Here is a 9,749-nt window from a genome sequence, read left to right as displayed (position 1 = left end):
AATACCAGAGATGAAAGCCTGGCCCAACTGAATTCCAGGATAAAACAGCCATTGGTTTCAACAGGGTCACGATCTCTGTCAAGATCTGAGTCTGGATTCACTTTTGAAGTAGGTGTGGCCTAAAAGCAGGAAGGAAGAATTAACTATAAAATAAAATATCTCCCTCTGTCTTAAACAGCCCATCGTTTATTTCATGTTACATTGCTATTGACTACGAAAAGGGTATAAGTGGCTATGAAACCCACCTATCTAGGTACACCCTACTTTCCATCACACCTACCCTTTTTGTTATCCTTCCTTTACACATTATCATGAATTTTTGTTGTTGCTGGTGAGGAATGGCTGACAGCATTAACACAATGGCTCTGCTACACAAGAACTGCATAAATTTTATGTCAAGTCACTTTTCATCATAAACAAACCACTATCATATATCTAGAGGTACAGGTTTGGGTATTACACTGTGACCACACACTATATATACGCCTCAGTCTTGTATTTGTGTAAGTTCTGCTTCTGTCTTGTATACACATTCACATGCTACATGTATGTAGCATTTCTGAGTGCATAGGTACACACATGCACAGATGCAGGAAAACCATGAATGTGGGAGCCACAATAACGCTGCTCCTGGCTGATGGTAGTTTGTTACAGAATTTGTTTCCATGTTAATGGATCACAGAAAAAAATCTTGTAAGGATTATTTTAATTTGTAAAACATTTGTATTCCCTACTGCATTGCAATAAAAGGAATGTGCTAACTGCCAGTCTTTTAAGAAATACGATACAATTCCTTGTACTTTTGGTTTGAAATAGGAACTAAAACACATCTGCTGCAGGATAACTCATCTGTAAGGCCCTGGCAGGAGGTAAGGGCTGGGAGTCAACTCACTCCTTCTGGTTGTAATCCCTTCATGGAAATCTAGATGGGTTGCTCTATATCCTGTATCCTCTGATCATTTTCAGAAAAACATAAAGTTGCGATAAAATCACAAAATGCCCAAGAAATCCATGACCTGCCAAGACTTTGAAGTCAGGAATACACCAAGCAGCACAGCCACCTCACAGCTGCAAATGGAGGCAGGATTCTGGGTATTTTGTTGAGAAAAAAAATAAAAATTACTGCCTGCATATGCTCCCAGTAAATCAGCACTCATTTAGCCACCCTAGCATAATAGGTCTTTCATAGCTCACAGGAGAGGTCATGGTACAAGAATGTTGAACAATACAGCACAATCTTTTGTAGGTAAGAAACTTCAAGGTAGGAGGTGTAAGTTGTAGCAACAATAGAAACCTCAGAGGAGATCATCAGAAAATGACTAACATGGTTTTTTCAAAAGAATGTGCACAATTGACAATATTTTCAACACAGACATATATTTCTAACTCCTCTGGTGTCCTGTTTCTTATGCATTATACACACACACACAAAGCTCAGATTTTGGTTTTGTTTCATTAACTCCATATTTCTGCTACTTATAATTACCCAAAGCATTATGATCGGATCATTCATACATTCATTTATTTGGAATAATTCCCATTAAAGAGACTTTCAGAGAAGCAGTTTAATGCTGAATACAATTTCTTGTGCATTATATTTTTTATATTTAATATATCACTTGATGGTTTGTTAAACTGTCTGATTTGTTGTTTGTTATAAACATTCACTGTGTTGAAATCCCAAATAAACAAGTATACAACTCTTTTCCACAGAGTATATGCTTTATCTTGTCTGTTGCTTTTCTTTGAACTCCCCCTTTCTTAGCAAGAATATACCAAAATAAGATAACACTCAAATATTTTTACTAGAAAATAGATTTCTGCTTTAATATAGCATTGCATGCTTATTTTGATTTCCTGAAGCCCAATTCAGCTAATATCTCAGGTGAATTGAATGAAACTGCAACTCACTACAACCAACAAGGGCAAGAACTTCAACAGACAATTGTAGACAAAGGTCTGTTGCCTAGCATCCTGCAGCATCCGGCAGGAAAGTGGAGCAGGAGATCAGACTTTGATCATGAGAATATTGCTGAGGCAAGTGGACCCAAAACTTTCTGCAGTCAGCTCCAGGGACAGGCAAGGCAAACACAGTTAGTGGGCATCAAACAGTGCCCCTCTTCACTTTCACTTCTCTAAAAATCTGTCACTTCATGAGACCATCAGGAAGGAGCAGAGAAGGAAGTGATATGAGTTTCAGTAATGAATCAATGCCACAAAAGAGTCGTTGGAAATTCAACTCTGTAGGAACTGAATGCTTTGCCTCAGTCACAAAATGCATTCAAATTCATGTCTTCATTTCCAGTTTCTTCCTCTTCATTGCTTTCCAAGAAACTCCAGGGGCCAAAGCAGGAGAGCACTGGTTCCAGGGAGGCTGGTGGCTGTCCAGACAGACATGCAGGCTGCTCACACCTCTCTAAAAGGTATCTCATTCATATAATATTTCAAATTAAACTATTTCAGACAAAAATGAGTTCACTAATTTTCATCACCGAGTCATATTTTTTATTTTGCAATTCCAAAGACATGTGGGTCCTTCTCCCCCATCCCCACTGTCTTTTATCTTGAAAATTCCCAGTTCTTCGAGTGTGATGTCATGTGTTGCCATGAAAATTTAACTTAAAATTATAACCACTAAATTAGAACTTCTTCATATGGTAAAAGATCATACAGAGGGGGATAGCAATTTAAACAAAGATCTTCTATAATTAGTGATGATAACAAAGGAAATATTCATAATTACATCAAAGGATTCTTCACTGAGTATTGTTTTTATTTGCTTCCTGAGGGAGCACAGAGTTCTCTGAAAAGATAACACTCTTTTAGGCAGATGTAGATAAATAAAGGAAGGCCATCTAGAGAATCCAATTTCAAACCAAAGCCTGAAAAAGACTCGGAAATCCAGAAGACATTCTCTTATTGATGTGATTACATGCCAGGCATCAGTACGCTGCTAGGTATGCAGTGCTGATAAGTTTGCAGTATGTAAACACCCTTTCAGATGAACATGACCCACAACATCATAGCTACCTGGGCCATCTGTCTCCACATACATGAGGCATAGCCTGATGATTAATTTCATCCACTAATGTAAACAGGACTAATTTTTTTTTAAGTACAGATAGCTAAAAATAGACAAGAGTAATGTTATTCAATAAAACCTGTTATATGTTTCCCCTTTCCAGATAAGGGAATCTGACACAGCTTCAGATAGAAAGAGGCAGCAGTCTGACCAGAACACAAAATATGTTATTCATTTCATTCCCTTCCAGAGACATAGCATTTGAACCTTCCATACATTAAAGATGTATGCCCACTATCATATCATTTCAATGGCTTAAATATTAAATTATGATCAAAAATTCACAACACTTCTGGCCTTCTCTGGAAAAAAAAATAGGTCAAAAATAAATGGAAACAAACTGTTTTCTGCCCCTTTTTATGCACTTGACAGAGAGAAAAAAAATGAGGAGATAAATCTGCATAATACTGAACCGAATCTCTTTAATTCCAGTCAGCTTTTATCATTCAATCACTGAGTCTCTATGTGGAAAAATTCATGCTAATTCCCCCTAGCAACAGCCGCAGCCTATCCGGGGGAGCCCCTCACCAGGCAGCTGCCAGCCAGCAAGAATAACTCTAAGTAGGTCAGCCCTGCATTTCTAAAAATGCCACGGTCTAGTAACCCCACTGTCCCGTCTGTCTGCCCTGCCCCATAATAACCTCGATCACTCGGTGACACAATGACATACTACCCTGTTAGAGTGCAATCAAATCTCGCTGCATTATTCTGCTACGAGCATCGCTGCTGGATGAAGGACCCATCGAGGGGCAGCATTAATCAGGCAGCCATTCATGTCCACTAGCACTTCATTCTGGAGATGGGGCCTGCATTAATGACCAGCTGTTTGAACTAACACAAACAAAATAATGCCTTCCACCCTGTTGGCTGCGCAGAATACACTATTCTAATCAGTCAGGTTATGCTCATTGACTAAACCTAAGATGTAAATTAAACAGCCCCAGACAATGCCAGCTTTTGTAACCTTCTATTAATTAAAGTGAGTATATTTAAATTATACTACACACAACTCAAAGAGCTATTGGTTTAATATACAGAGTCACCTCCTCCTACAAATTTGTATTCACAGTCGAAAAAAACAACCACAACCAAAAACCACCCACCCCACTGTTTGTGTAAGACAATCTACCTATCCTGGTAAATTAAAGAGCAACTACAACAGAGCTTAACTGCAAGTGACTTCTGCTGGGAGCAAGGAACCACACCAGACTTCCAGCAATTGGGCGACGGGAACACTGACAGACATGCACACTGGATGTGGTGGAGGGGTATTGATAAAAGCACTGTAAACATATTCCAGCCATGACACAGAGAAAGGACAGTTGCAGCAGATTAAGCACCCCCTGCAATCTCACTGCTTAAGCACTGCCGAGTTGCCTTCACAGACCTAAAAATAATTGCAGAGGTCAGAAAGCCCCTTGGTGGGATATGGGCATGTGTCTTTAAGAGCTCATAGCTGCGCCCATCCCTCCTACTTCCCACAGCTCTGGGGATTTCTGCATGGCTGCAAGATGCTGCACAAAGCCCTGTCCCTCCCCCCTTGCTCTTAACCAGAGAAGCCTTAATATAAACCACACCAGAGCCCAGCCAGTCTTCTCTGGGGTGGTATTTTGGTATCAAATCTGTAATGCCAGAAGAGAATTTCATCAAGCCTGCTTTATGTTTAATTATACCCTTCCTCTAAACACCTTCGTGCGTAGCTTGCTGGTCTCTTCCTTCAGAGCATGCCTCCATGTCATGCAGCTGCCTGTACAGGACAGAGCTCGGAAAGACAATTTCAAAGATAGATTGTTCATCTGCATTTTTTTCTGAAAGATTTGCACTTTTGGTGAATGTCTTGCCCTCTAACAAACTGATAATTCAGTCTTCACTGCTGCAGAATTCAGCAAGCCTTGTGCATGTAATCCATCCACATCTGATTTAGGAACACAGTAGATTCATTAATCCATTTTGCTCTTTCTTGTTTGAACCAGGCTTGTTAACCAGGTTTTGAGAGTCTTCCTTTGCTTTGTGGCACACATCACATAGCTATTCTTGGAGAGATACAGTCACTGACGTAACCGTGGGCTCCTAATTACAAGCTGCTGACATTTTGCTCATCTCTGCAGCTTTGAAGCTGTGAGTTAAGAGTCTCTCCTCCTCCCTCCTTTCTTGCTTTAAGCTGCCTGAGTTAGAAGAACATGACAGTTTCAGAAACGTATAGGCGGTGGCATAAACTCCTTTGCAGAGCCTACTGTATTGCCAAAGTTATTTTTCTTTAAGCAAACAGAAAACTACAGTTTGGGAGTAATAAGACTCCTTTGCCCCCAGCACAAGAATGTTATCCAACAGCTGGCTAAATATAATCCAACACAGAGGGCTGCCTTTGTAGGCGGGGGAACAAACAGTGGAAGGACTAGACAGGCATCTTGCAGGGTAGCTCACCATGACTATTGGAAAATCCCCTCGTACATATTTTAGGTTGACATTATGGTCTATGGCTTTGTACAAAAGGGAAAAAAAGGAAAGGGAAAAAAACCCCTCTTTCTCGGTATGCAGCTGCTAGTAGCCATGCCAAGCCTTGCTAGCTGACTGCAGCACTTGTTTCCCCTATTTCTGCATTGTTCAGACATGGCCAAGCCGAGCTGCCTACCAAATGAAATATGCCTGTACTGTGACAAGTCTACCTGCCCTAAAAACACAGTCTCATGCAGGTTCGGCAGTAAAAAATACACCCAGTTACATTTCACAGAAATTGATTGCCAAATGCAAGCATTGCCTTTTCTCAACATGTGAAGAATCTTTTTCAATTAGAGGTTGATTTCGAAAATCTAAAAAAAACAAGAAAAGAAAAAGAAAAAGATGCAAATATAACACTGAATATAAATGCTCAGTTGAGGATTTAGTCATCTGATGACTGTGGTAGCCAGCTGGTCTAGAAGTCATCTGGGATGCATTTATTTTGATTAGATTGATCACATTTCTATTTACAGTATAGAATTTTTCACCATACTGAATACAGCTGTGTTTATAGAGATTTTAAGATGGAGAAAACGAAACCCCATGGTTTTTCTCAGCACAGTGCAGAAGATTCAGTGCTTTAAGGTGTTAAGCAGAAAGGATCTGCTTCCATATTTCCTAAAAGAATACTGCCTACCATCTGTTTTCACAAAGCACCACCTCAGTCAGGAAATGGGTGTAGAGCTATAGCTGAAAATACAAGCTGCAATCAGGTCTGACCCAGTAAAGTGACAAACGTCCTCTGTAAATTGGTCAGAAATGTCTTGCTTTCATTTCCATACATGTTCACACACACACAAAAGCACATACATACACAGATATAAACGGAGTGAGTGGCTGCTGTTTTCCCTGGGGATATTCCTGCAGCCACCTAACTCATCAGTTCACTCCTTGACAGCACCAGGAGTGTTCAAGCTACGATTTACAGTCCCTCGGTCCATACATTGCTTTGTTAATCAAGCCATCCTCTCTGCAATGAGAATCCACAGAATCAGACAAACGGCACGTAGCGTTTCTTCTTCCTTTGCATTTGCATTTGCTCGCTCTCTCCTTCTCCCTTTGGCTTTGCCTTATCAGGCAGATGCAACCGATACCTTATTTATCCGTCTCCAGCACAACACTGAGGTGAAACCTGACTGCAGCACTGTGGTTTCCCCATGTTAATCCTCTGGAGCAGCAGAGGCTGGATTCTTGTTGCTGATGCCCTTGTCGAGCACTGGATTACTTTACATAATATTTCTTTAAGCTTTCACCCACACCATCCTAGATTAACACCCTTCTTTTCTCCTCCTTCCCCCCCACCAAAGAAAATCCCAAAATCATCACATATCGCAACCCTTTGCTTCCAGAGCCAACAAAAAAAAATGCGGCTCCATCGTTCTTCTTCCTTAGCAATGTGCAGACGAGAGAGTTTCGAGTCAGTCAAGCCAGGGTGAAGCACAGGCAGTAAGACTGCAGCAGCCCCAGCAGCAGCAGAAAGAGCAGCAGCCGCCCAGGTAAACGCGGGGAAAAGCACGCTGTGTCGAAAGCGGTGCAGCATCGTAGCTGTAAGGAAAGACAGTCTTGCTTCTTCTGAACGGTGCAGCTTTATGCCTGCAGGAACGGAGAAAAGGGAAGACCCAGAATTAAAAATTAAAGCCAAAACAGTTATGAAGAAACAATAACTATAATAAATTATCATAACTTTATTTTTTCTGGGTTTTAGGGCTTTCTGGGAGGCTGTGTCTTTTCCTCTCCCTCCCCAAAGTCTCCTGTGTTGCTGGATGCTACTGTCCAAGAGTGCGGAGTCACAAAGGCTCACTCTCCAAAGCACAGTGAGACCAGCATCACATGAGAAACCACATGACGCACCCAAATCGGATGCTGATGTGGTCCACTATTTCACTTGGGGGGAAAAAATCTCAACCGAAACATCGCCCTCTTTACTGGTTAGAAAAATTCCCCTTAAAAAAAAAAAAAAAAAAGAAAAAGCCCCCCCAAAAATATCTCCATATCTATCCATCTTCAATGCCAATGCTTCAGAATGCTGTTCCACAGAAACTAGCTGGATGGCAGCAATATTACTTCCAGGCTGCGTTATTCAAAGTGATTCTAGTTAAGTGAATTCCTGAAAAGCATACTCCATGTCTCCCTAACATGAACAGACTCAGAAAACCATCTCCATTATCATTCCCTGCAATCTGTATCCAAACCTGTGTTCTGAATAATTTATTTTAGGCTAATAAGCTGTTTGCCAAGACCACTCCTTTTCCCACTCAGCCCCACACTCAACAAGCGACTACAGCAAGAAACACAGAGGCATTTATGGTTTCCTTAACTGGTAATTTTAGTGAATGCACTGTCCCACAAAATAATCAGGAAAAATGAACAGAAGGGTTTTTTCCTCATGTATGGACACAACTCTGTTTTGCAGATGGTGTCAATGTTTTCCTGATATTGCCGACTCAAAAGCTGTCAGTCCAAGTCAAGAAGCAAACATTCTTGCCTGCCGATTCTTGCAGAGGTGTTGTGCCACACTGTTTAACACACAGAAACATCTGGACATCCCTGGCAGCCCCCGAATAAGAGCATGCAGCTCTGCAATGCTGTTAACTGTCAGGGCACCAAGCAGTTAACATCTTGGCTGCTTTACCATCTTGCTTTACCTACAGGAGCATGGAACCGAGGGACTGGCTCGCTCAAGAAACAAAAGCAAAAAAGCTGACGTTGACAATCGATGGAATTGCTGCTCACAAAGTTATCATCCAACAAACAGTTAGCGGTTTGTAGCTTGTTTTACGCCTAACATTTGTTCAAGTGACAGAGCAGGTGGCACAGAGTCTTCCATCCCCTTTGTTTGCAAAAGCTGGGCACCACCTCGCGACGCTGCACTCCCTGGCTCTTTACACTGAAACTGTACGCGGTGTCAGGGAAATCTAGGAAGAGAGCTGCCGTGAATCTGCACAGCTGTTTCGCACAGGATCCCACTGCAATCTCCGAAGTTACATAATGGAGATCAAGCACAGAATTCCCCCAGAACAGAGATGCTTAGCCAGCCCTTACACAGGGACGTGCCATCGGAGCAAAATCCAAGTGCTCTTTCATGCCGATTTCAACCTTCCCGACTGTTCACGCAATAGCAGATTGCAAAAATTTGCACAAGGCAGTTTTAACTTCTTCTTATTGGCTCCTCTCAGAAAGAGGTTTTTTCAGTGGGCTGCACCTAGGAGTTGCCTAAATTCCACGTAAAATCCAGTTGTAGCATTCAGTCTCAGTATGCTGTTAGTGTTCAGGGGAGCCACGGGGTTGCATGTACAGAAATCACAAGATTACCACAGTCATCCCAGGGCATTTTCACCTGTGGGGCTAATACTTTCAACACTGGCAAATCTTTACTGGAAAACAGTATTGGTAAACCCAAACTGACTACAGCTAACCAATGTAATACTCTATTTTCAGATGGAGTGTCAGCTAATATGGAGAATCCAGGTTACAGATGACTTTCTTGATCCAAATGACAAACATTAGTGAGTCGAACTGAGTGCAGCAAAATACGCATCTCCAAGGCTCTGGAATACAAGATAAGAGGAGCAGTCCTGGTGACCAGTCCCAGTTTTTTAACCTATATCATAATAACATGGCTCTGACTGGCTTCTAGTCTGTTCTCATTAGTTTCTAAGACAGATTTGCAGCAGTTCTTGACTGTGAGCTGATGATCTTTCCCACTTGATACCAGTAGCTCATTTATCTGTTCTGACCTAGAGCTATGTCGGTTGGAAGGGTCATCTGGAGGTAACTTAGTGAAACCTCTGGATATCATCAACATTCCATCAGGTCAACTGCGACTTCATCCTGAAAACCCTCAGAGATGGAGATTCTGTAACTTTTCTAGTGCTGCACTTCCGTCCCTGGGAAAATAAATGTGCAGGAAATAAGTGTTCTTTCTGTATTTACTACATAGGCAGCCTTCCCTGCACTACTGTATTGCGTACATTTTCCTAGATCTGCCACTGAAAGAAAAGTGAAGGAGTCAAGGAATGAAAAGACTTTTCATACTAATTTAACCAAGTTCAGCTCAAATTACTAACTCCTGATCATAATTTAATCTCTAAATGCTTCCAGTTCAATTATTAGCCAAATCACTAAAACCCTAGTGAACACCCTGATAACAATTCCAGCGTTCTACCAC

General features: G+C 41.4%; 1 long non-coding RNA gene across 1 annotated transcript; it reads right to left on the bottom strand.

Annotated features, from left to right (window-relative positions):
* Window positions 1–369: 369 nt before the first annotated feature.
* Window positions 370–7,392, bottom strand: LOC116797410. Its single transcript, XR_004360651.1, has 2 exons — window positions 7,266–7,392; window positions 370–7,174 (listed from the first exon to the last, which is right to left on the bottom strand). It is a non-coding gene; the product is annotated as an uncharacterized LOC116797410 (long non-coding RNA).
* Window positions 7,393–9,749: the final 2,357 nt, after the last annotated feature.

Source organism: Chiroxiphia lanceolata, chromosome 1 (genome assembly GCF_009829145.1).
Source record: "Chiroxiphia lanceolata isolate bChiLan1 chromosome 1, bChiLan1.pri, whole genome shotgun sequence".
Taxonomy (NCBI): Eukaryota; Metazoa; Chordata; class Aves; order Passeriformes; family Pipridae; genus Chiroxiphia; species Chiroxiphia lanceolata.
Note: the sequence above shows the minus strand (reverse complement) of the source record. Positions and strands in the feature narration are given on the sequence as shown.